This window comes from Diadema setosum, chromosome 15 (assembly GCF_964275005.1).
Source record: "Diadema setosum chromosome 15, eeDiaSeto1, whole genome shotgun sequence".
Lineage (NCBI taxonomy): Eukaryota > Metazoa > Echinodermata > Echinoidea > Diadematoida > Diadematidae > Diadema > Diadema setosum.
In genome coordinates this window covers 16,332,751-16,358,830 of record NC_092699.1, presented here as the reverse complement: position 1 = coordinate 16,358,830, position 26,080 = coordinate 16,332,751, and positions in this window count along the sequence as shown.

The following is a 26,080-nucleotide window of genomic DNA, read 5'->3' as shown; positions in this document are numbered from 1 at the left end:
GCGTCTGGTCGGGCTACGCAAAGGTAAGAGTGTACAAGAGCACGCAGCGCGCTTATTACGCTCTTTGCTAGTATACTACGCTGGCCCCGTAGCCGTAGGCCCTATTACGATACGGCCGTAACAACCGTGCTGCGTTGAGGCGACCTGGGGCCCGTTGCATAAAACTCCAACCGGATTTTTTTCCGGTTGAAATCACAAAATTCCGGTTGGAAGCTCCCAACCAGAGTTTTTATGCAACGGATTTTACATTCTTAGATTAGCAACCTTAAAAAATTCTGGTTGGGCAAATCCCAACCAGAATTTTCTAAGGTTGCTAAAAAAGTTTTATGCAACGGGACCCAGGAGGACTGCTAAGGATTCAGGGCAGCGGAACGGGGAATTAGGTGGAAAATACATAGGAATGGGGGGGGGGGCATCCAGGTGGTCAGACCTATGTACATAGGCCCTAGAGTCTAACCACTTGCCCCGCCACCCCCACTTCTTCACTGGCACAAAATAAAAACAAAAACGTGTTTGCTATGGATTTTGTTTTGTTTTGTTTTGGTTTTTTTTTTTTCAGCTGAAGAAACCAGGAAGTGGCAGCAAAAAGTTGCGCTGCCCTGAAGACTTCTTTTTTTTAGCTTGTCAGCTAAGGAAACCCGGAAGTGGCACCAGAAATATGAACTGCACCCCCCCCCCCTCCCCCACACGTATACACACACATGCCACACGCACGTGATTGGCCGAGAGCAAATTTATAATGAATCTCTTTGTAGATCCACGTCAACACATTACAAGTTGCGCAACAGCGCTCGACCAGTAGCCCAAATGTGCAATGATCGTATGATTTTTACCATTTCACAATTACAATAAACTTCAGTAAATTGCATTAATATTATTGTTCTCAAAATCAACTCTCCCTCGATCCCCGCCCCTCCCCCCCCCCCCCCTCCAAAAAAAAAATCAAAAGTGCTGAAGCAATAACGGTTAGTTAGATGTCTACAAAATGGGACAAAATCAAAAGTCGGCTCATGCATCTTTCCTCTTTAAAGGGATGGTACAGTATTGGTGGAGATGAGAATTGGGCTTTTAACTTTTTGCGAGATACCAAGAAAACAATTATGATATAGTACAGAGCATACCATTTTAAATGGAATTCAAAGTTTATTTGATGAAAATAGAGTTTGGAATGACTGAAACATCCAAAAACAAAGTAAAACAAAGCGATCGTAGTAAAGTGTGGGTCCCTCACTTTATTAGAATCGCTCTTTTTTTGGATATCTCAGCCATTTCAAAACCAATTTTCATCAAATAAATGTTGAAAATCCTCATAGAATTACAGTCATGTTCTTTCATATTTCATAGGAGGTTTCTCATTATCTCACCAAAAAATGTTAGAAACCTGAAATTATAGGTCTCAACCAAAACTATACGATCACTTTAAAACTGGGTCAATTCGATCAAGGAAAGTCTAAACGGCTCAGTCTGAATAGTAACCATGGGAGCTTGTGAATTACCATGGATCGTGACTAGCATGCACGTAATTCAGTGTGAAACAATAGAACTATAAAGTATGGGAGAAACTCGGCGTATCAGGGCCATGCTCTGGCCTGTGGGCTTATTAGATAGTCCTTTCTAGGGGCTCTTCACTCTAAAAACACAAATGTTAAATTAGCATTTAAAAGGGCCGAGGAGTGACAACATTTTGAAAGTGTTGGTTTTCCTGCTAGATTCAACATTTGAAATGTTATTTTAAAAGTTGGATGCAACACTTCAAAAAATGCTGTCACTCCTCGGCCCTTTTAAATGTTGATTCAACATTTGCGTTTTTAGAGTGTTTGGCGTAACCAGTGTACCTGGGCGGAACAAAACACGTAGGCCTACGTTCTCGTGGGATGTTCTAATGGCACACCCACTTAACTGGGGTAGTATTACACAGATTTCTTGAATCTTCCGAAGTAATGAAGACGAATTTAATGCTTGTATAGGCTAAGTTGTAGGTCTATTCTCCACGGAGTCTAAAGAGTTCTCAAAAATCCCCAACAAATTAATATTTCTTATGACCTATATGTATGTATGTATGCGTGTATCAGGGGTATAGGCCTATAAGAGGTGGGACAGTGCAGTAGGTATATAATACAACCTTGTGTAGGTAGGCATAAAGTACTGTGGTAAATTGCGCGAATATTTTGATGATTGTTTTTCTGTTTTAGAAGTAGAATTGTGTTTGGAAGTTTGAAAGTAATCCGCGAAAGTAGTCAAGACCTCTTTCAACAACATCAAAATAAAATATTTGAGCAAATACTAGTAGGCTTGCTCTGAACAAATTGCGCACGTATAGATAAGTATAGTGATACTGAAGCAAGCAAGTAACCATCGAACTAAAAAAAAAAATGCCATTAGACCTATATACGTATAGTGTGCAAGGAATTTTCGATCTCGTTATCAACAAGATCAACGTGCATTATGTCTTATAGAATGATCAGTAAGTTGTATATAGTTTAAAAGAAAAACACCTCTCTGCATGGTTTTCCTTTGAAATACCCTGTTGAACTCTGGCGTGAGGCGAGTAAAACAAAGGTCACAATCCGAGGGGATAGCTGCCAAAGGGCCCAGCGGAGATGAAAAATGTGCTATATCGGAGCCAGAAGGCATTGCTCCAAATCAACACGCGCTTGACAGACAAACAATTCACACACTTGAGCGCCACAACCATGACAACCGCATCACTCCAGAGACGTTGGCACATCATCTTGACCTCTCTTTAAGAGAAGAGCCAGAGAGAGAGAGAGAGAGAGAGAGAGAGAAGGGGGGGGGGGCTGAGGGAGTAAAATAACGGCAAGTGCATGCAGAGTTTGAAGGTTAAAGAGCTGCGTTCTTAAATTAGTTATTCATTATAAATACAACACACTATACTCGAGGCATTATACTCTAATAAACTTATCACTTTAGATCTTTATTTTCGTATCTCCTAAAATAATTAAAAGTGACAATTTCAGCTAAGCCTTATGGTTTTAATCTCAATGATATTAAAAGTCATAATTACTCTTTCTTTCTCTGTTTTGATACTCAATGAATGAATTTTCGGCATCCAATGGTAAAAGCTTTTGCGTGAAACATACCTGCCGAAGTATTTTAAGTTCTGTTCCTAATTCTGTATCCTTCTCGTTGTAACCTCGAAATGATATTCATGCATTAAGGATCGGATTAAAATACTTTTATAAGTGTATATGTTATTGTGTATGTGTGTGTTATGTGCATGGTTGCGTAATGCGTGTGTTTAATGAGAAAGTAAGTGTATGCAGATATGATAAAATATAAGGTTGTATAGTATAATCCAAATGGGACAAAGTATAAATTACCATAACAGTCATGACAGTTGTTATACATTTTTGAACATCATGCACAGACAGTCACACCAGAATACTGATGCAAAAAAAAAAAAAGAGAGAGAAATGAAAATTTAAAAAAAAAAATCCAGGATTGCAATTGTAACATTCCTTCACCCGCATAATACACCTGTTACTTTATCATTATTCATAGAGGATGATTCACTCTACTCACTACACTACACTCACTACACTCTATCATCAGCGTCATCATAGCGTCACTAACATTATTGGCGTCAACATCAATTTAGTCTGCATGACCACCTCCATTATCATATATATTATCTATGCATAATAATTTAATGGGATCTATGCATAACAACTTAATGAGACAGTCTGCAAGCTATTTTATAAGGTTTGCAAAAGGAGTGAAATTCTATAGGTCATCAGTATCGCAATAAACGAACAGAAAGTAAAGCTTGGGTCTTCTGCAAATCAGGTGTATATAGCAGTGATGTCCTTTTTGGGGGTCCCTCCCCCCCCCCCCCTTTTTTTTTTTTTTTTTTTTTTGAGAGAGAGAGAGTGGGGGGGGAGGAATGTCCTGAGACAATAATCCTGAAAATCCATGAACTTGATGGATATCTTTCGTGCTTGAACTATGTTGCTCGATCGAATGCGTAAACAAAAGATCATATGCCTCCCTGCAAGCACACCCCGACCCAACTTGGCTCGCTCTGGTGGGGCGCCAAATTCTTCCTGTTCTTGTAAAAAATATAAATAATTATTGCCTCGATTATGTTGCATACTACGTATACGGCATTGCCAGCTGCGATTGTTGTTACTCGAGCCGTTGTCAGTCTAACCGTGAAACATGATAACTCTGTGTTCAGAGCGTATACGACGCCTTAACTTGGGCCTGTCTTTTCATCCCAATAACACAATGATTTTGAACAAAATAGTTTAAAATTGTATAGATTAGGGGCTTGCTCATCTTTTTCTCCGCTTTCGAATGGCGATGCTTGTAGTATTGCATTGATTTGTTGTAATTGCTGTATCTGAAAGAATTCTTGTCGCGAAATTGAACATTAACATATTAAAAATTGCCTTTCAATAGCTGCAAGCACGGTGACACGACATTTTCTCCTGCAACAATTATTGCTCCGACCTTATTTTCCAAGGACTTTATAGGGTTTGGGTTATATAGGATTATGATAGGGTTTTATAGAAGTTTAAAGTGATGTGAGTATTAGGATTAGGGTTAAGGTTGTGTTTGTGTGTAGGTTTTATGTTTGGATTACCATGCAGATATTTCATTGGAGCAATATTGTCGCAGGATCAAATGTTATGGAACCTCAAGCACGCATACTCCTAAATCTATAACAATATTTATGGGCTATTCTTCGTCATCATCGTCGTCACGAGAGTAATCTTTGTTTCGATGTCATCGTCGCCATCATCTTCACTGTCGGTGTTATAAAGCAGTGGTGGATCCAGAGGGGGCGCAACAGGTGCACGGCCCCCCCCCCCTTATTTTTTCGCTAAAAATAAGAGAAATAAAAAGAAAATATGAAATGAAACCTGGAAGTGACACCAGAAATATTGGTTGCGCCCCCCCCCCCCCTTTACAGAATTCCTGGATCCGCCCCTGCTAACGTAAGTACTCTTTAAAAACATGCACTGGGTTTCCCCCTCTGCGAATAATGTGTAATAATATTAATGAGTACCCAAAGCTTCCCGTGGTAGTGAGTTTGAAAGGTTAAAATGACTTGCGGAAGTTTACCAGTGGGATCTGGTAAGGGCTCCGGGACCGGTTTCAAAGGAAGAGCTCAGAGAGAAAGAGAGCGAGAGAGAGAGGGGGGGGGGGTGAGAGTGTGTGCTGTAGGTATGGGAAAGAGACGTATGTTTATTTATGATTCTCGGATGATTCAGAGAGATTCGCGCTCATGTCAGAGTGTTTTCTTACAATGTGAGGACCTGTTCCTGCGCCTCCACAAGGTTCTCTCAAAACATACTAGAGTTCCCTTCTATCGGAATGGCGTAAAAAGTAAAAACAACGTGACTTTCCATCCACAAACACACACACAAGTACACACACACACACACACACACACACACACACACACACACACAAGATGATAAAAGGCGCCTTTAACTGCACTTTGAGGACAGCAGAGAAAATAGTACGTTATACACAAGCAGCACAGACCACGATGTCTCAGCAGTGGGTTGCTCTATATACAGAGTTTATTGAACTGCAAGATTGATGCAGCTTTACTGACTTCCAAATAGATCAACATTTCATATATCCTATAGGCAACCAGCAGGAATGCTGGAGAATCTTACAAAATGCCAAGGCCGGCGCCACGGTGGCAACCGTAGTTTCAAAAGTTCACTCAACTTTCAAGCTGATCGTCTCTCGTATGCACTTTGAAGTAATAAACACTTTATTACTTGGAGGTGAAAAAAAATGTCAAAACAAGCACGATCAGTAATTCCAAGTAATAGTCTCTCTTTTTTTTTCTGGGCTGCTTCATTTTTCACACAATTACTGTTGGTGAGAATTATGGGCAGTGAAGAACTGACACAATAGTTATTTCAATGCATTTTATTAGATTATATCGCAGCAACGTGCCTCTTTGGTGTTATTAGCTTTGTTCAGTTACATTATCCACGAGTAGACTGCAAAATACAAACTTGACTTTTCAGTAAGTCTTCTCCATTTCACGCAACTTTAATCTTAGTATTATCTGAAAGTGATGAGTAGTACAGAGTATTGTTAATTTCACAGTATTTATTTTCACAGTATGTGTATGTAAATGTTTTGCACTGTTGGAAATGAAATGAAATGAAATGCTTCATGAAAATGTATGCCAAAAACGTGCTGTATATAGACTTTGTATTTTGAATTTAGAAATGAAGGTATATAGGTGTTTCTATAATGTATGTCTTTTCATTTCTACTCTTTTTATAGCAAAAATCTATCCAGAAACTGAGAATATTGTCTGCTTTCTCCTTCCTCGTTATAGACCTTCATGGAGGTCATTTGAAAAGAAAGCAAACACATAAAATTAAATTGTTTCCTTCCTCAGTTTTTTTTTCTCTTTTTTATATCGGCCATTTTCTTTGAAGACTTCAATTTGAACGGGGCTCAACAAAATTACATCAGGATATCAAATTACTCTTTCGCTTCACCGTCCCACAGACATTTGCAATCATTATTATGAATACCGAGGGACAGAATCTAGGCAAAAAGGAGGGACGACTTTCGAGAAATTGATATCCCTCGCTGCATGCGTGTCGGTTAGAAGCAATTTGTATTCCTCTTAGGAGTAGGGTAGATATACAGGTCGGATGCAGTTGCCATGGCGATGACGGAGCATATGAAACCGGAAACCCGTGGCTCCTGGTTTTACGGAACAGCAGCAGCTGTTCAACAGGTATGCATGATTGTCGACTCATGTATTATGTTGTATGCTTGGAGAAAATTCGCGTGTCGACTAAAACAAACAAAAAACATGCAAGAAGCTCAATGTTCATAGCAACGGTGAAAGACAATCACAACCGGACTTCTACTGAATACACAAATAAATATATTCAAGGTGCTACAGTATAAAAAAGGAATAGTTTTCTAATTTATTTGAATTACTGAAACTGCACTGGTCTTACACTCGAGACACAGTGAACGGTTCCAGCACGTTTATTTGCATATTTCACTTCACATATGAAAGTACTTAACAAAAAAGAAACAATACAAACAATTGAACATTAACTTTTACATCTGTTCTTAACTAAAAACAATATCAATTATATTTAACTGTTTATCATTCCTCTCCACTGTGAGAAATTGGCAGTGCTATTATGGTCACTAACTTGAAATAATTGCATTGTATCTACACCTATAATGTAGGGGATAAAACGAAATTATAGGCCTAATCACAGTATGTATCTCGGTAATGAAATGCCTAATGACATTTATGCAGAGAGATTCAATTAGTCTCAGCTGATTGGGTCAAACATAGCTTCTATGGTAACTGCAATATTGCAACATATAATATGCATGCACTCATTGGGTACAAACTAACATGAAAGGGAAAAGTCTCAGTGCCATTCTAATGTTGCTCTGCTATGTTGAAATCAACAAAATGAAATTGGAGATAATTCATGAGAATTTTGTTGCAAAAGGTAATTGGAATGGGGTTGGGGAGAGAGAGAAAAAGAGAGACAGACAGGAAGAGAGGTGGAGCTTTCCCTGTTGGGAATGTCCGTTGCATCTATATAAACAAGTTTTTCCCAGAATGAAAAGGAGAACAAGCACTTTTGACACGTCAGTAACGCGATGTAGAATAACCCTGGCAGTCTCTGCCATGCCCCGCCCCCACCCCCATCCCCCCCCCCCCCCCAAAAAAAGGAAAGGAGGTAAACTGCTCAATACAGTAACATGCTCTGGCTAGATATTAGAAATCAAGGGGTCATCTCACGAGCTCGACACCTACATAAGTCATACCACAGCCCACGAGCTAGATACTATCAGGCCCATATGAGCTCGACACTTAGGCAAATAACGCCCATGAGCTCGACAGTATACTAATAGGCAAATGAGGCCCAAAAGCTCGACACAAGCCCCGTGATTAATAGTGACCGTCTCGTGGACCGTTTTTGCCTGGTATCGAGCACGTTGGCCTTGTTTGCCTTGTGTCGAGCTCATGTGCCTTATTTTTGTCTATAGTGTCGAGCTGGTAGAGTAGACCGTATAGCTCGTGGGCCTATTTTACTTGATTTCGAGCTCATGGACCATGTTCACTTAGTGTCTAGCTCTTAAGCTGCATGACTCGTGGGCTGTATGACTTCTGGGCTGCAATGACTCGTGGGTTGTATGATTCGTGAACCGTATCCATGACTCGTGGACTAACTGTATGACTTGTCGGCCGTATGACTCGTTTGTGTCGAGTTCGTGACGTGTACCCGAAAATAGCGCAAACTTCATGAAAAAAGTTAAGAGTGATACCTTAATTATCTTCAGTGTGGATAACAAAGTCTAAATAATGCTCTAAGATTGACAAACTATCCGAAATTTTTAAATTCACCCGTTGTGTTTAAAATGCCTCATGACCATTTGGATTGTCTTTATCTAAACTTTGAAGCCCTTTTTAAATCCCAAATCTATATTTCTATCAGGTGGTAAAATTTTAGAAATGAAATCATTGGACGGGTGCACGTATATGTTATTTCAAACCTTAAATTATATAAAGTCTTGAGAAAGTCTAAATTCTCGACATTCTGCGACGTTTTGCGACGTTATCGTGATTTCAACCGACATTTTGTGACGTTATCAGGATTTCAAGGGAAAAGGTCGTAAAAGGTCAGCGACATAAGGGCATACATAAAAAGGCGACATGCGAAACTTCTTTGTCCGTCAAGAACTTGAAAATGTGAGCCGGTGGCTTTGCCCAAGTGGGTCAGTTCACGTACTGACTGTTTTATTGCCGTTGTTGTTGTTGTTGTGGGATTCATTTTGAATAGTGAGAGAGATAGAGAGATGGTCATCGGGTTGAAAGTTACCCGAGATCAACGCCTCTCGGGAACAACGCCCCTCGGGAAGTGGGAATACGAGCTGACTTCGACAAGGGCCTCTCAATCCGTCTTCTGACATCCCTTGTAACAATCGTTCTCTCCTTCTTCCTCTGCCAGGATTTGAAAGATATCAGCCCTACTCAACCACTTTCAAAGGAAACATTGAACGTGACATAAGGGCGCAAGTTGTTGGTGTCATCGTCGTCTTTTTCAATCGTTCACGTTTCCATAAGATTTCTTTTTTAAAGATAGAGACTGGTTATACTAATGGAATACTAGTATAAAAATTGATTATTAAAGGGAAATTATTTTGTTGTTGCTCATTATTTGACGTATTTTTTTTTTTTTTTGTCGGCCATACATTGATGGCGTCAAAAACAGTGTCTTGGGGTGACTGCAATTATCGCTGCTCAATCGTTAATTAAATCAAATCAAATCAAATTACATCAATTTACACCTGGGTAAAGTAGATAGTCATTGGTGGAAGCCCTGTGACTTCTATGATTATATTGAGCATCTTGCCCCGTGCGCATTATCTATTATTTTCTTGGATCAACGTTTAATATTTCATCCTTGTACATTTTTTTGTATATCCGCACAAGGATCTTCCAAATGTTTAAACAGCGCAAAAATATTCTGGTCTTACCATAAATTTTGATATTCTTATTCATGAGAAATTAGCTATTTCTATTCTATGACTACGTTTTGAAAGCTCTTAAATTTGAGCAGAAAAAAAAAACCAAAAATGGCTGTTTCATATCTTGGATATCTAAGTCGAAATTTTGTTTTCGTCATACCATACTAATACTTGAATTTTATTTTTTGACACCCTTCACGAATGTTTGCAGTAGCCCAGCAGGGTTGTCAAGACAGCTTTATAGGCAGTGCCTTCGTCTAGTTATACAAAAATAAAAACGAAACAACTCAAATCAAAATGAAAAATAAAGAAAAAACAAACAAACAAACAAGCCAAACCAAAGCCAACCCTAAGGGGCTTTGGCTTTATCATTACTTATTTTTCATTTAAAAAAAAACAATTCACAAAGGGAAGTTCGCATTAAACCTGCGGCTTAGATTTGATGAATAAGAATTAATAAGATAAGTGATAGGCGTATAAATCTTGTAACATGCATGTCAGTCTATGATGGTTATAATTATTAGATGATGCTTTGTTGCTGTATACCTGTGTCTTATGCGCATTTCCACAAATCTTACATTATCCCCATGCTCTACATTTAAAATCACTTCATGATTATTCTAGCCTGTTTATTTTTTCTGACTTATTTAGGTAGCAACAGCCAACAGTGTTTTTTTTTTTGGGGGGGGGGGGGAGGGGAGAGTCAGGTGATAGGAAATATAATATCTTTCGAGAATATGTGAAGTTGAGAATATTGGAAGCATTGAAACAAGTATGATAATGACAACAATGATAATAAACAGCTGCATTAGGTAATGGATGTCAAACCATCTCATGGGCAACTGAGCGCGATGCCCTTCAAACGCTACGCTTAGTGCCTAAAAGATTTTATTTTGTGTTAGGCATTTATTTCTGTTCTAGCCACATTGTCACTTATCTTTGATATGTTTTTTTAAACTGCATTCAAGCCATATTAATTTCTCCTTCGGGACCTCATTGTCTCCGTTACCATGGGCACATCAATCTGATGTCCCAGGGACACAGCAATAATTCAGACAGGAGGAACACTGCTTTTAAAACACGCTTGCACAATTATCATGATACATTGCTGCTTTATAGCCGAGTAATGAACTATTAGTTACTCATGGTTTGATATACATGTAATACATGTAAACTTTCAATTTATATGTAAAATCCTTGGAGCTGCAAACGAATGCAATGCCGGGGACTGAGGACATTATAAAACAAAAGAGAAAGACATTGAAAGAGGAGGGAATAAGAGAGGGTGAGAGAGGGAGAGGGGAGGAGGAGAGAATGGAGAGAGAGAGAGAAAGAAAGAATTATAAGGTATATATTGGTAAAGAATTCATTTCCATCTCACATCAAGCCAATGACCTACTCTGGAGTGTCTAGTATTCAAGTTGTCCATTTCTGATCTATAAAAGGAGAGAATCGTTCGTATTTAACAAAATTACGAACACGCCACAGAAAGCACTATTTAGAGACACTCTTAATAGCCCTCGGCAAACCAAGAGAGGGGTAATTTGCAATATCACTTCATTAACAGCCTTGATAAATGGGGCCTCGAAAAACAGTATGAGGTAATTACAACTTCAAAGAAAATTATTTGGCTGTTTATACTCGTGAACAATTGCTCGTGAAAGCAATATGCCGATTATGCTCACGATATCTGATGTTAAGTTTATTAAAAAAGAGTTTTGAGTGTTCATACATGATACATAATCGCTAACCCGGCGCGCATCAAGAACATCGTGTTTTGCTGTGTGGTCTCTCTGTGTATGTGTGTTTTTGTTTTTGTTTGTCTGTTTTTTGTGTGGAGGAGGGGGTCGAATGTCTCATCGGGAGGAGCTCTTCACTTACTTGCGGCGTCGTCTTACTTATATTACATATCTAATTTCGTCCGTCCAGACTGTCCAGATGAGGCTCAAAATTCGTATTGAATTCAGCAGTAAACTATGTTTAGGTCATTAGCGTGTAGCCTTTTGACTTGACGCCCAAGCTGAGCCATCAAATGAACTACCGAGAAATAAAAAAAAAAAAAAAATGAAAAAAAAAATGAAATGAAATGAAATGCAAAAGTATCTTGCTCAAACAGGACCTCCAGGCATAACAGTGTTAAACTCACTGATGGAGCCTCCCTGTTAAAACAAAGACAAATAAATGGAAAACATAAAAATAAATAAGTAAATAGATAGATACATAAATAACTAAATGTATATTTTTTGTTTTATGATATTCTTTATTTGAGTTTCATTCAATATCAGGTCCATGTCGAATGTTGACATTGAAATTAATATGAACAACATCAACAACCAATTTTATTATATTATATTACAATTATTATAATATTATATATTGTTAATATAGTAAGTGTGTGTGTACACACACACATTATAAAATATTAATGTATATATATATATTATGTATTTCAATGCTCAATTCATTTCCTATAAATATATTTCATTGACGCTTGTAGTAACCGTTGACTCTTTCATATGGAACTGTCAGTTTTATTTTGCATCCCATTCTGATTCGTTTGTATTTTATCTACTAGTGCAGGTGAGAATCGTATCACTTCATCCGTAAACATGGCACTGCAGGTTGACTGTGTCTGAGACAAGACATTGCAAATAAAGGCCAGTTAGAACAGTGGAGCGAATACAATCTTTTTCTTTATCTCATCTGTTACTACACAAACCCTCGACCTCAAAGATGGTCGAATGGTTCTGGGAGTGAAATCCATCCATTCGTATAACTCGCTGTGGTACTTTACTTTTATATCCTGTACTTGTCTTTTTGTACTTTGGAAAGTTCATCTTTCCAAAGCACTGATCATGCGTCGTTTCCACACTTATGGTCAATATTTCGTGGAGATGTTTCTACTTCTGCATGAACTACGTGGACACCATGCAGTGACATGTGCAAGTCCTCTCACGTGCTTTTTAACAAGACTTCTTTTACTTGTTGTTAAAGTTGCAATCCAGCAAGCCTTTATGGTGGTTTTATAAAATGTCACAAATGCATAAAGGAGAAGAAATTCATTTCAGCCTGATTGTTATAGTTATGGACCAATTCTTTCGGATTTAAGACTGAATCTCATTTTTATTCAAGTATACATGTATACTTGAAATGGGCAAGAAAAAAAGTTTCGATACATGTGTATACATACAATGGAACCTTCCTCTTCTTCAGGGATGACAGTGCGCACTGTCATCCCTGAAGAAGAGGAAGGTTCCTCGAAAATTCGGATTATTCATTAAATCAAGATTGGCTATTAATGCATTCCCTGCATTCCTCTGTTGTGACTTTATTATTGCTATTTCTAGTACTGTCAATACGCGGAACAACTACAATGTATATATATATATATATATATATATATATATATATATATATATATATATATATATATACAAAACGTGTGTGTGTGTGTGCGTGTGTGTGTGCGTGTGTGCGTGTGTGCGTGTGTGTGTGTGTGTGTGTGTGTGTGTCACGTACATGACAGTTACGCTCAGGCCACACAGCGAATTGACGAAGGATCGTGTCAAACTCTATAATAGCTGACTAATAACCTCCCTCATGGGTCATCATTCCTCTATGTGATAAAATAATAAACACGATGCACATAGGTGCTTATACAATAAAGAGCCTGCCACAAGTGATGTTTCGGTACAGTCGTAAAAGTTTCATTTCATTTCATTTCATTTCATTTCATTTCCACTCTCATAATTGGTTTACAAACATTGCATTAAAAACAAACAGACAGACAAACAAACAAACAAAAATACATGGTGTCAAATAATGATAGTGGCGGAATCATGATAAGCACAAAGTAGGCTTATTGAAAATGATCCCTTAAGAAATATCATGATGTAAATATGTGTAATCATTATCATTTGTAATTGAGTTGAAACAAACATAAATACAAAATGCGATAAGATTCACAACTTGAAATCAAAAACCCGGATACATGTACGTGTAGATATGAAAGAAAAGAAGAAAAGAAGAAAACTCCATATTTAACTATTCATCAACTTGTAGCTTGATTGCATCAAAAAGATGTTGTTTATATAATCTTTTAAATTGCAACTGACTGACAAATTGCCCTACATCGACGTAAATAAGCACTGAATTGATCAGTGTTTTAGTAGTAGCCATGATAAAAAATCATGGGCGTACATACTCGAGCAGGATTCGAACCTACGACCTCCTGATCACCGGACAGGCGTCATCTCCACTAGACCACCGAGCTTTCGCCCGAAAAGCAAGTGTTGGTTCTAATCCTTATAGCATGCAGCGGGTACTGCTTTGTTATTCAAATTCATGATTTTCTTCCGTCGAGATGTTTTCATTGCAACTGATTGACAAATTGCCCTACATCGACGTAAATAAGCACTGAATTGATCAGTGTTTTAGTAGTAGCCATGATAAAAAATAATGGGCGTACATGCTCGAGCAGGATTCGAATCTACGACCTCCTGATCACCGGACAGGCATCATCTCCACTAGACCACCGAGCTTTCGCCCGAAAGCAAGTGTTGGTTCTAATCCTTATAGCATGCAGCGGGTACTGCTTTGTTATTCAAATTCATGATGACGCCTGTCCGGTGATCAGTTTAGTTTATCATGGCTACTACTAAAACACTGATCAATTCAGTGCTTATTTACGTCGATGTAGGGCAATTTGTCAATCAGTTGCAATGAAAACATCTCGACGGAAGAAAATCATGAATTTGAATCTTTTAAATTGTCTTACGGTCTTACTGATCCTGAAAAGTCTTGAAAAGTCACAGTATATTCCCTTTCACATATACATTTGTCTTTATTATAGTGTTGTACTGAGTGACTTTGTATAACTATGTACAGTATTATGTAAATGCTTTACACTTTTGTTGGGAATGAAAGTAAAAAAAAAATGAAATGAAATTAAGTGAAGTGAATATATAAGGGGGATGGCAAGGGAATTCATATAGAATACTAGACATTTTTCTTCATTTTTTTTTTATTGCACATACTCCTTAATTTATGACAGATATGTTATTTCATCAATCAAAAACGGGATTACTTCTTGCATAATGATTGATTGGACGTTGTTGCAGCTGTGAAACTATGAGATTTCATTGTTTTGTTGGTAGCAGTAGTATGTATATACTGATAGTAATGCTATAGTACAGTAGAAGTATAACAGTTGAGAATACGTACCAGTAGTAGCTGCAGTACAGTAGTATTTACTCTTAGTAGATGTAGTCGTGTTGTAGTAGTATAATGTAGTATTATGATTAGTAGTAGTAAAGTAGTAGTAGTAGTATAGTGGTAGTAGTATAGTAGTAGTAGTAGTAGTAGTAGTACGGAGCAGTAGCAGCAGCAGCAGTGGTAGTAGTTATAGTAATAGTAGTACTAAGTACAGTGCAGTAGTATAGTAGTAGTAGTTGTTGTAGTAGTAGAAGTAGTAGTAGTAGTAGTAGTAGTAGTAGTAGTAGTAGTAGTAGTAGTAGAGTAAAGTAGTAGTGGTGGTGGTATTGGTAACAGAAGTTATACTTGTCTAGTCACTTTTTACAATTTAATGACAGGATTCTACAAATCGAGGTTTGCCATTTCTTATTTAAGCAATCATTGATTTTGATTCCGTTGCGTCTGTGACGCATTATACAATAATATTCGGTGTCTGTGTAAAATAACACACCCATCATGCCCAGACTATATATACTCCAAAAAGGTCAGTGCTTAAAAACGCATGCACGTGATGCACTCAAATGTCACTTGTAAAGATCGGTGGTCAACATGAGCCCTCGTGTTTGCTCAAGCAGAAATATGGATGTGATATTTGGCGAAACGTTCGACATATCCTGTGTCAGACGGCGAGGGATCTTGAAGGAGCTTTGTCTTCGTTACACCCGGTCGGCATTCGATGCAGCCATCTATAAAGAGTGTTGCATTCTAACCTTTCAGAGAGCATTAATTCTATCAAACTGTGAAGAGGCACATGTGTGACATTTCATTCTCTGGGCCCTACAGACGTGTACAATTTCAATTCAAGCTTACAACAAGTGTCAGTGGGTAATGTCTTCACTACGAAGACAAGTGCATCGTGTGGTCGCCGAGCTGACGGCACCCAGCGGTCTAAAGATTAACTCAGTCTCTCCTAAATTTTCAGTTATACGCACACCATGTTCTTCGCGCTTTTCCAGACTGTCGCTTCCAGTATACTCAGTATAATGCAGTAATTATGGTCATATTCATCATATTTGGATAGCCCATTAGCCCATGGGGTCTATTTTGTGTTGTGTCTGCTCTGCGAAATGACTCTACATTCTTAAATACTACATATACCACGGCCGGCGCCACGTTTTCAAAAGTGGTGAGGCCCCATAGGTTATATTTCTGGTAACACTTCCGGGTTTCATCGCCTAACAAGCAAAACAAAACAAAACACAAAAACAAACAAAAAAGCAAAAACAAAAAGGCCATACCCAAGCTCCAACTTCGAGATTGACCAAAAAAAAGAATCGCTCTGACGGTACAACTTGCAATCGGCAAAAGCTTTACCACACTCTGCTTTCTTTTCTTTCTTTTTTTTTCGGGTGCCACTTCCGGGGTCAAAAAAGTTGGGGGGGGGGGACCAAAGTGGTTACACCTACATGTATTCCTTTATGTATTGTGCAAAAAAGGGGGCGAGCCCCCGAGCCCCCGAGCCCCCGAGCCCCCAATACCAACACACGGCTCTTCTTCCTCATGTCCGTGCATCACGAGGTAAAATGACATAGTTACTACAAACATGGATAAACGTATACAAGTATATACATAGAAGTAAAGAATAATATGAAACATAGAATCAAGTAAAATAAAGTAAAACAAAACAAATTAAAGAGTCAAACTTTAAGTGAGAAGGGGCCTAATAGTTTTTGACAATTGATATGTCTAGGGCCTATCCCGTGACCAGTGAACTTTCAGGTCGATGAATGCAGGATGGGGACTTAATGGGGTAAGGATGAGATGGGAGGGAGAGTGGAGCATGGTTCTTGTTAACGTTGCATGAGTGCCTACATCGACAACTTCAACGGCGCGATATTATGCAGTCGGTGTCTCTATTTAAAAGGGAAATTAAAAGGAAAATTATTTCCAGGACATTTAAAGAGTACTTGACCTAGCTCCTCCAGAAAGCGTGCTGGCATGCATGGAGAACGGCATAGCTTAAAGGTACCAGATCTGTACTTCACATAAAATGTTAGGATTCGTGATATCCATCTTCATTTCTTTTTATTATCGTACACTAGTGGTGACGTCATGAATTGTAGAGTTCGCATCTATAGAGGGCAACACAATCTTTTAACTGCATGACAAAGATAGTAATGTATGCAGACGATTGTTCAATTTTTGTGAAAGAAAAACGTGATATAGAAAGATTAGATAATATATTGGATTCTTTTTATTACTTATCAGGATTAAAAATAAATAGGGATAAGACATATATTATGAAACTGGGGTGTTCTAGTCAGATTAATGATAACCTGACTGGAATAACGCTGGGCAAATTGATTCAAACAGTTAAAATGTTAGGAATATATTTTTCTTTAGATATTAATGTTAACGAAGAAATGAATTATAAAGAAATTTTGAGTAAAATAAAAAGATTGTTGGGATGGTGGAAGCAAAGGGATTTGACCCTCTTTGGGAAAATTCAACTGGTTAAAGTATTTGCTATATCTAAACAAAAGAAAAACGTGATATAGAAAGATTAGATAATATATTGGATTCTTTTTATTACTTATCAGGATTAAAAATAAATAAAGTATTTGCTATATCTAAACAAAAGAAAAACGTGATATAGAAAGATTAGATAATATATTGGATTCTTTTTATTACTTATCAGGATTAAAAATAAATAGGGATAAGACATATATTATGAAACTGGGGTGTTCTAGTCAGATTAATGATAACCTGACTGGAATAACGCTGGGCAAATTGATTCAAACAGTTAAAATGTTAGGAATATATTTTTCTTTAGATATTAATGTTAACGAAGAAATGAATTATAAAGAAATTTTGAGTAAAATAAAAAGATTGTTGGGATGGTGGAAGCAAAGGGATTTGACCCTCTTTGGGAAAATTCAACTGGTTAAAGTATTTGCTATATCTAAACTATTATACGTTTCTTCAATAATGTCAGTACCTCGATGGGTTTTCAGAGAGGTGGAAACGATTTGCTTTAATTTTATTTGGGATGGTCGTGACAGAATAAAGAGAAACTTATTGTATATGAATTATGATAATGGCGGTACGAAAATGCTGAATTTTAGGTACATGGTGTATGCCAAGCGCGTAATGTGGATTAAGAGATTTTTTAGAGGTGATAAGAATATGAAGTGGAAACAGTTTTTTGAATATGTATTTAAGAAAGTGGGAGGGAGATTAATTTTTCATTGTAATTATGATCCCCGGTTATTAAACATTCAAGCACCGAATTTGTATTAAGAATTTTTAGATATTTGGAATTATTTGAAAGGAAAGAATGTTATCGTTAAAGAAACGCACAATGAAAATCAAATAATTTTTAATAACACTTTTATTCCAGGAAGGAATATTTCTTTTAATGAAAATATTATTTAACGCTAATGTTTTTCAAGTTAAACACGTTATTGACGCTGAGCGAAAAATTAGATCAGGGGCGCATTTTATTAGAAAAGGTTTAAATGTAGACGATTTAATTTCTCTTCATGAATTGTACAATAAATTTCCAGCAGAGTGGAAGGTGGCGAGAATAGGTAATGTGAGGGATCATATTTTGAATGATAACCCTGATGATGTTTTTGAAATTAGTCTTAATATTAATTTAACAAAAAGTGTACCCCTTAGTGTCAGTATCTTCAAAAATGATTTACAATATTTTTATTGGTACAATTGAAGATTCTTTCCTTTCCAAACACCCAGAAGTATTAGCTTTAAACATGGATAGATCGGCAACTGCAGTTTGTTTCTCTATTCCTAGAATTTCAACACTAGACTGGAAGCTTCTGCACAATATTATTTTTCGTAATGATAAACTTCACCAGTTTGGAATAACACATTTAAATCTGTGCTCCTTTTGTAGGGAAGAGGTCGAAACATATTATCATATATTTTATGACTGTCCTTTAGTTTATCGAATATGGAACGAGGTAGGAAATAAACTAAAATTTCCTCAGTTTATTACTATAAATTGGCTGGATGTTTTACTTGGATTCAGGGAAAATATCAAATTCAATGCCTTATTGAATCATGTGTTAATTTTGATTAAGCATACTAATCGTAAAATTGGAAGAGTTCCAACCTGTGAAGAAATATGTAGAGCGATCGCCACCTCAAAACAGTCTGAATATGAAAAAGCAACATTAAAGGATAAATTGATATTACACTACGTGAAATGGGAAAATTATACTTCATGAAATACCGGATGTAACTATTGCATCTTGTTAAGATATATATATATATATATATATATATATATATATATATATATATATATTTTGTATTTACCTCAGTCAATCTATTTAGAATGATTTGAATATCCTGTGTTTTCAGGTTTGCCCGCTCCACTTGTTTATTTTCTCTGATCCTCATACCATTAAAATCTAATCAAATATTATCTGGCTATGAATCTCCACTTGCATAAGACCCAGAAAGATATTAGTCATTATGATGTTCTTAACTGGTGAATAGAATACATTTTAAAGATTTTGTAAGTCCATCACCTCTCACGTTTTTTGGTATTTGTTTTAGATAAAATCTTTATTCATACTGGCGACTGAATCATAATGTGTACAATTTATAAATGTTTTATCTATATTTTGCACACAACCTTTTGTTGTCCGACAGTGAATATTATAGTTATATTTTATGTCATTACAATGTAACAATTTCATTTGATTGGTATGAATAAAGGCTATAAAAAGCGTCCAAAAAATTAATCAAAATTGTAACATTAAAAAAAAAGAAATGCTTTAGCCTCTTCGTTACAGTTGTAGTGCATTTATTCTTTGACTTGAATCCGTTTCTCATTCACAAACACTGATTACAGCCAAACAAGCTTGCTTTTATATATAGGACCCGTCATATTTCTCCCTTGTACAACCCGAACCCATCTTAAAAATAAAAAGAAAAAAAAATCTTGATTCCTGCATTTACCCTCCCCTCCTACATGATACCCCAATATCACCACAACTATTTCATTGTAAAGTTCGTCATCTATTAGACCATGCAGAAGGTAATATTATACGCGAGCCTATCAGTGTACTTTCTTGATTAGAATTGCCCATATCTCTGGAAGCTATATCCAGTATAGAGTTAAGGAAGTGTGCATGGCCTGACATTTCACAGACCAGCCGCCATTTTTGCTCGTTAGAAAAATTTAATCAGTCGAATCACCGGCTCATCTATCAAGCATGATACTTGGAAATGGAAACCGGAACACGTAAGGTAGGCTGTACCCCTGCACCACACTCTTCTGAGAATAATCAATTTTCATGAGATGGGCTGTTTTTTCTTATACAGACGCGCTGATCAGCTTATGAGCAAAGATCCGAGCATCCCCAGGATGGGAATTTAACAAACATTAATTCATATAATCAATGTTAAGGAAATATTGATTAAATTTCACATAAACAACAAACAAGCATTATCCATATCATTGATATTCCTTTTTTTTCTGTGCGGTGATGGCAAATTACCGCAACTGAAAGTTTCATCCCGATGTATATGGCTGCCATCAACATCTAACTGGAGGCGATAGTGAGACATAGCGAGGGAACGAAGTGACCAGTGTGAGGTACAAAGAGAGGAAGGGGGATATGAATTGTTATACGCGGCATAATTATGCCTATAATCTTATACATCTTCCAGCAAAGAATAGCGCATTCAGGTGTATGGGTTTCGTGAGTATGTTAAAGACAATACACGGATACTTTATATTCATTATTGTCTGAAATTTCACTTCATCTGATCAAGAATTACCCAAAGAGCTGAATCGTGGGTCCCAATTCTTATCAGGATCGCTCTGTTTTGGATATCTCAGCCATTTCAAAATAATTTGAAATTACCCGGTCTTTCACATTTCATAGGAGGGTTCTCATTATCTCAAAAAAAAAAAGTGTTTTAGAAACTTGAAGTTAGGTATCAACTAAAACCATACAATCAATTTAATATTCATTACAAAGTATTGAACAACAACAACAAACAAAAAAAAAACAGGCCTATGTGGTATTGAAAATGGAATGCAGAAATAAAACTGTAATGAACCGATATACTCTGCATAAAAACAACGACCATTGATGGTTTGATGAGAAGATACGTGATTATTATCATCTTATTTATTTAAAGATATTGGACTGTTGGGCTGACTTCCGTGTCATTTGGAAACAGATGAAATATCTATATATATATATATATATATATAGCGAAGAATCAAGAAATAAACTAGTAATGCATTATTTCGCCAATAAGAATGAGTTTATTGAACAACTCATTCTTATTGGCGAAATAATGCATTACTAGTTTATTTCTTGATTCTTCGCTATATTGGAGCCAATACGTGAATTTGCAACATATATATATATATATATATATATACATATATAATATATATTATAGACAATGCTTTGCCAATTAAGCCTATTATAGTCAATGATAGTGCCAAATATCCTTACAAGATTATTGCGATAGGCAATATCCCTATATAATGAATAAAGCTATATTTTTCATTATCATCATTATTGCAGTATACTCATTATCATTACAGCATTATCATGATTGTTATCATAATTATTTTATTCTATAAATTCGAGCAAAAGTTTTCTAAGACGTATTTTATCTTTGGTTGACTGCAATGTCTTATTCACAAAGTAAAAATAAAATTGTGAGCATGACTTGTATTCTGGGGTGTAAAAGAGACGGCGTGAAAAGATAACATTTACATTCAGGACTTGAAGCCTGAGTTGTCACTAAATCCGTAAAGACGGACCCTACTGGAATAGAAAATGACGTCACGTGTTTATTCGGACATCTGGTTGGATGTTGTTGTCCGATGGAATCTGTCACATAATGGAACTATTGTCATGACGTAATATCACCTTACATGTTGTTGTCATTCGTTTAGAAGGTCGTCCGTTAAACAGGTCATTTTTGTTTTTCCATTTGCGTATTCTGTTGTTTCATTTGCGTGTTCTGTTGTTTCATATGGCTTGTGTTTTGTATAAAAAAGGGTGCTACTGTGTCTTTGTCTGGATGTATTTGTGTCAACATGTTTATGTTGATTAGGGGCCTATAATTAAATGTCTTATAGAACATATTGGTTGTTTGTTTTGTAACTATAAAATCTGGGTTTAACTTCAAGAAACATGGCATGATGGCAATTCTTGGTATACAGGTGTAGTATCAGCCTCATGTATATTGATGGTTATTGATGATATTTATAGCATCTGCCAATATCTTAAGGAAAGAGGGATTCTTGTATTATTACCATGACTTTTGTCATTTGCAGCAAGGTGATATCATAACAGCATGGAAACCAGACGACCCATATTGCATATTAGAGGATTTAAACCCTCTAATGTTCTAGAACATTTCGTTGTTTAAGGGCGGTGAGTTGGCTCAGTCGGTATAATAGCGCGTCTGCCTCACGATCACGCGGCCCGGGTTCGAACCCGAGTCTGGACTGAGCAATGTTGTGTGTAAACATACCGTCCCCTCTAGCAAGAGGCAAAACACTCTGTCCCTCGGATAGGACATAAAGTGGAGGTCCCGTGTATGAGAGAGTCACAGCTCATGCACGTAAAAGATCTCGCTTCATTCATTCATTGCAAAGAGCAGGGTGACTAACCCGGTGAATTGGTCCCACCCCACATCCAACTGGACCCCATGGAAGACCAGCTTAGTGTAGCTGAATATGGGCTATCCAGCCATCTTCATAGATGGAAAATGAACAACAACAACAACAACATTTCGTTGCTCGGTTTGCGAATTAAGAGAATGATGTTTCCACCTTCTGTCTTTCTCTATTTCGCATGAAGAGTACTTTACTGTCTCTTTCAATATGTTATCATATTTTACCTATAACTCGTTCATACTTGCACTTTCCACAATATCATGATTGTGATTTCAAGTTACCAAGCCTTTTTTTATATTCATTTGTGAAATATGACAATGCACACCCTCCGCGATATTTTGCTTATTAAAACATTACTTTGCGTGTCAAGGTACAGTTATGAAGCACAAGGTATTAATGATTAAACCACTGCCTGTCAGGAAACACGTTAATAAGCCTTTTAGTACAATAGAGATTTCAATAATGGGGTAGGGGAAAGGGTTAGTGTTTCTCTAAACTGAGACTTCTTTCTTTTATGACTTGATTATATTTGATACGTGATAACTATCTTCCAATCAGCTTCTTCTGGTATAACTATTCTGGGGTTTGATTGTTTCATGAAAGTCTTATGAGAGACTTTTCACTGATAAAACCGCATATGAGAGACTTCATGAAATAGATTTTACTTTTCTTTGAAAATCTTACGTAGCTACATAATTATGAGCGACTTTTTGGCCATTCCTAGATTTCATTTCATTTCATTTCATTTCATTTCATTTCATTTCATTTCTTTTTACTCTTTTTTTCCAGCCAAACATAACACAGAATGAATCAGGATTGATAACATGGGCATGTATTCAACTTTACATGATACTAGTAGATAATAGTTAAAAAAATTAAAACAATGTATGTATATATATATATATATATATATATATATATATATATATATATATATATATATATATATATATACATATATATATATATATAGGCCTATACATGCTTACCGGTAAAATACAAAGTTATGATTAGAGACAAAACAAAAGAATTGAGAGGTCCACTAAAAAGCATGCTTGCGTATACTGTGAACCACTCAAAGGATTTTTATGAAAGATAAATCATTTATAGTAAAGACTTAAATTATGTGATGACTTCGTGCAATGCCAGTGACGTGTATTTAGTGTAATGTTTACGAATCGATGATGCGATATGAGGGTCCTTCCGAGGTTCACTGTGACTGATATTGACGATAATTTTGTGGACTGCATGATTTTGTTAATAATCCTTACTAACGTGAGACGATCTATAACAACTGAAAGAAAGTGAAAGTTGATCAAATGGGTGAAGGTTGACCTCAATCGTCACCCCTCTGATTCTCTTTCTTTCATTAATGCCTTGTCCGCCTTGGACTTATTATGTAACATACTACAACAATGTCGGAATTTCGGAGCTTGGGTAGTTTTCCAAGTTCATCGTATCACTGCCGTCAACCAGGGATAACCTGATGGTGTCGCTGCCCGGAAAGCAGTAGATGACAGGTTTGGGTCCCATGGTTCATTTTTCCCCGAGATGTTTGTTAAATTACAGATTTATAGAAGTTGCCATCTTTCAAACTGGAATTTGTAGAGGGAGAAAAATTGAAGGAAAAAAAAATCGCCCCTCAAAAAATGATTTTCGGCGTTTGGTAACCAAGGAATGAATGATTTAAGAATTCAGAATGCCAGTGGCAAAATGTGAGAAAAGTCAAACAAAGTGAAACAAAACAATTTGAACTCCATATTTCTGTTACGGAACAGACTTAAAGTGCGAATGATAACGGTATATAATATACAACCCCGATATAGCATGATCTGCATTCTGCCATTATTCGAGATCAAGTAACAGGAGTTAGATAGGACAGTAGATGGCGCTGTAACATTTTGCAGTTCTCCCTCTATTGGTAAGTCAATGCAGTAACGGAAAATCGCTGCACTCGAGGACATGTCTAAATCATTTAAACAATTTGTTGTAGCAATATGTGGATATAGACAATGATACAGAAAATTGAGAAAATATTTGATATTCGTACAGTCGAATACTAGACTACCTCGGCATGTTGTCATATTAAAGGGACTGTACAGTAGCTTGGTTGTGGTGGGGATTCATGTTTTGAACATTCCAAAGTGAGATAATGAAAAGCCTCTTACGAAATATGAAAGAGCATGTAATTTTAAGGAGTCAACGTTTATTTGATGAAAATTGGTTTTCAAATGGCTGAGATATCTAAAAAAAAAGTGCTATTAATAAAAGGTGACATGCCACAACTTTATTAGGATCTCTTTGTTTCACATTGTTTTTGGATATATCAGCCATTTCAAAACCGTTTTTCATCGAATAAACTTTTGATACCCCTTAGAACTGCATGCTCTTTGACATCTCATAGAGTGGTTTCTGAATATCTCGCAAAACGTTAAAAGCTAAATCCTCACCTCGATCAGAACTGTACACACCCTTTAAGTAAGCTGACTGTGAAAATATTTTCGAGGAGCCATCACGAAATATCATATCTAAAGTGTTATGTTTTAACTTAATAATCTTTTGATCTTAACTAATCGTCATAATATGAGATGGTTGCTCTTCTTAATTGCTGTCAGAATTTTCTTTGTGTTTTTGTTGGTCTCTCTAAATCATGCCTCCTTCACTTCCTTCCTGATTCCTTTCATAGTTGTCCTTAGACCTTACCTCCTCCTCCTCCAATCCTCCGTAAAGGAGGGGCGCCTTTACAAAATTAAATGAGGGCACACGCCCCCCCCCCCCCTCATTTTTTTTTTCTTTTGATTTAACAAAAATTAAAGGGCTGCGCGGCCTCCCGCTGCGTCCCCGCCTGGATCCGCCACTGTTCTTGTCATTGTTTTTTTTCCTTCCTCTCTTTATTCTTTTCATGCATTTTGATTTATTTATTTATTTATTTATTTTTGATGGATACCTTTGCCTGTGACAAGTGAGATTGCTTCCTAAAGGTTTATGCATGCATACAGGGCCCGCCCCCGCCCGCACCGTTACTAGTGCCTCTTCGACGATCGAGGAAGCGTAAATGCATCCCTCTACGACAAAGTATTGTCCGAACGGTTCGAGTAACCGCGCCCACGACGTTTAATTGTAATCTAGACCTTTTATCTATTATTTGTAAATTTTCATCTCTTTAGCTATAATTTTGAGACATTTAGACTCTTAAAAAAATATTCTGATTATATTTTTAAGCAAATTGAAGTAATACACGACAATCATTACTTTTACATGTACATAGAAAAATAAGATAGAAACAACTTGTTTTAGGCTACATCTTCAACATACCGTTTGTGCACATTAATTTTCGTTTAGTGGTGCAGTACAGCGTGTAGTGGTTATCGATATGTCAATCTTTATTATGATTGGCATAACATAGCCATTAGTCACACACACTTGAACTTGAGCCTGGCTTGTGGCTGTGTCTACGTACGACTACGAGTAGTTTTTCTATAAATTAGTGCGACGAAAGCATCGATATTAGAAACATACAGTATTGTACAACCAGACTGCTCATCTCATCGTGCTTCGACCATTGTCGACTATCACTGTATTGAGTGGCTTCCAAGGCAAGGAGGCGGCGACACAAGATTTTAATCGTATTCGTGAGTAACGTAGAAAATTACAACACTCCTGACCCACCCACTGTGCAGTGTGAGG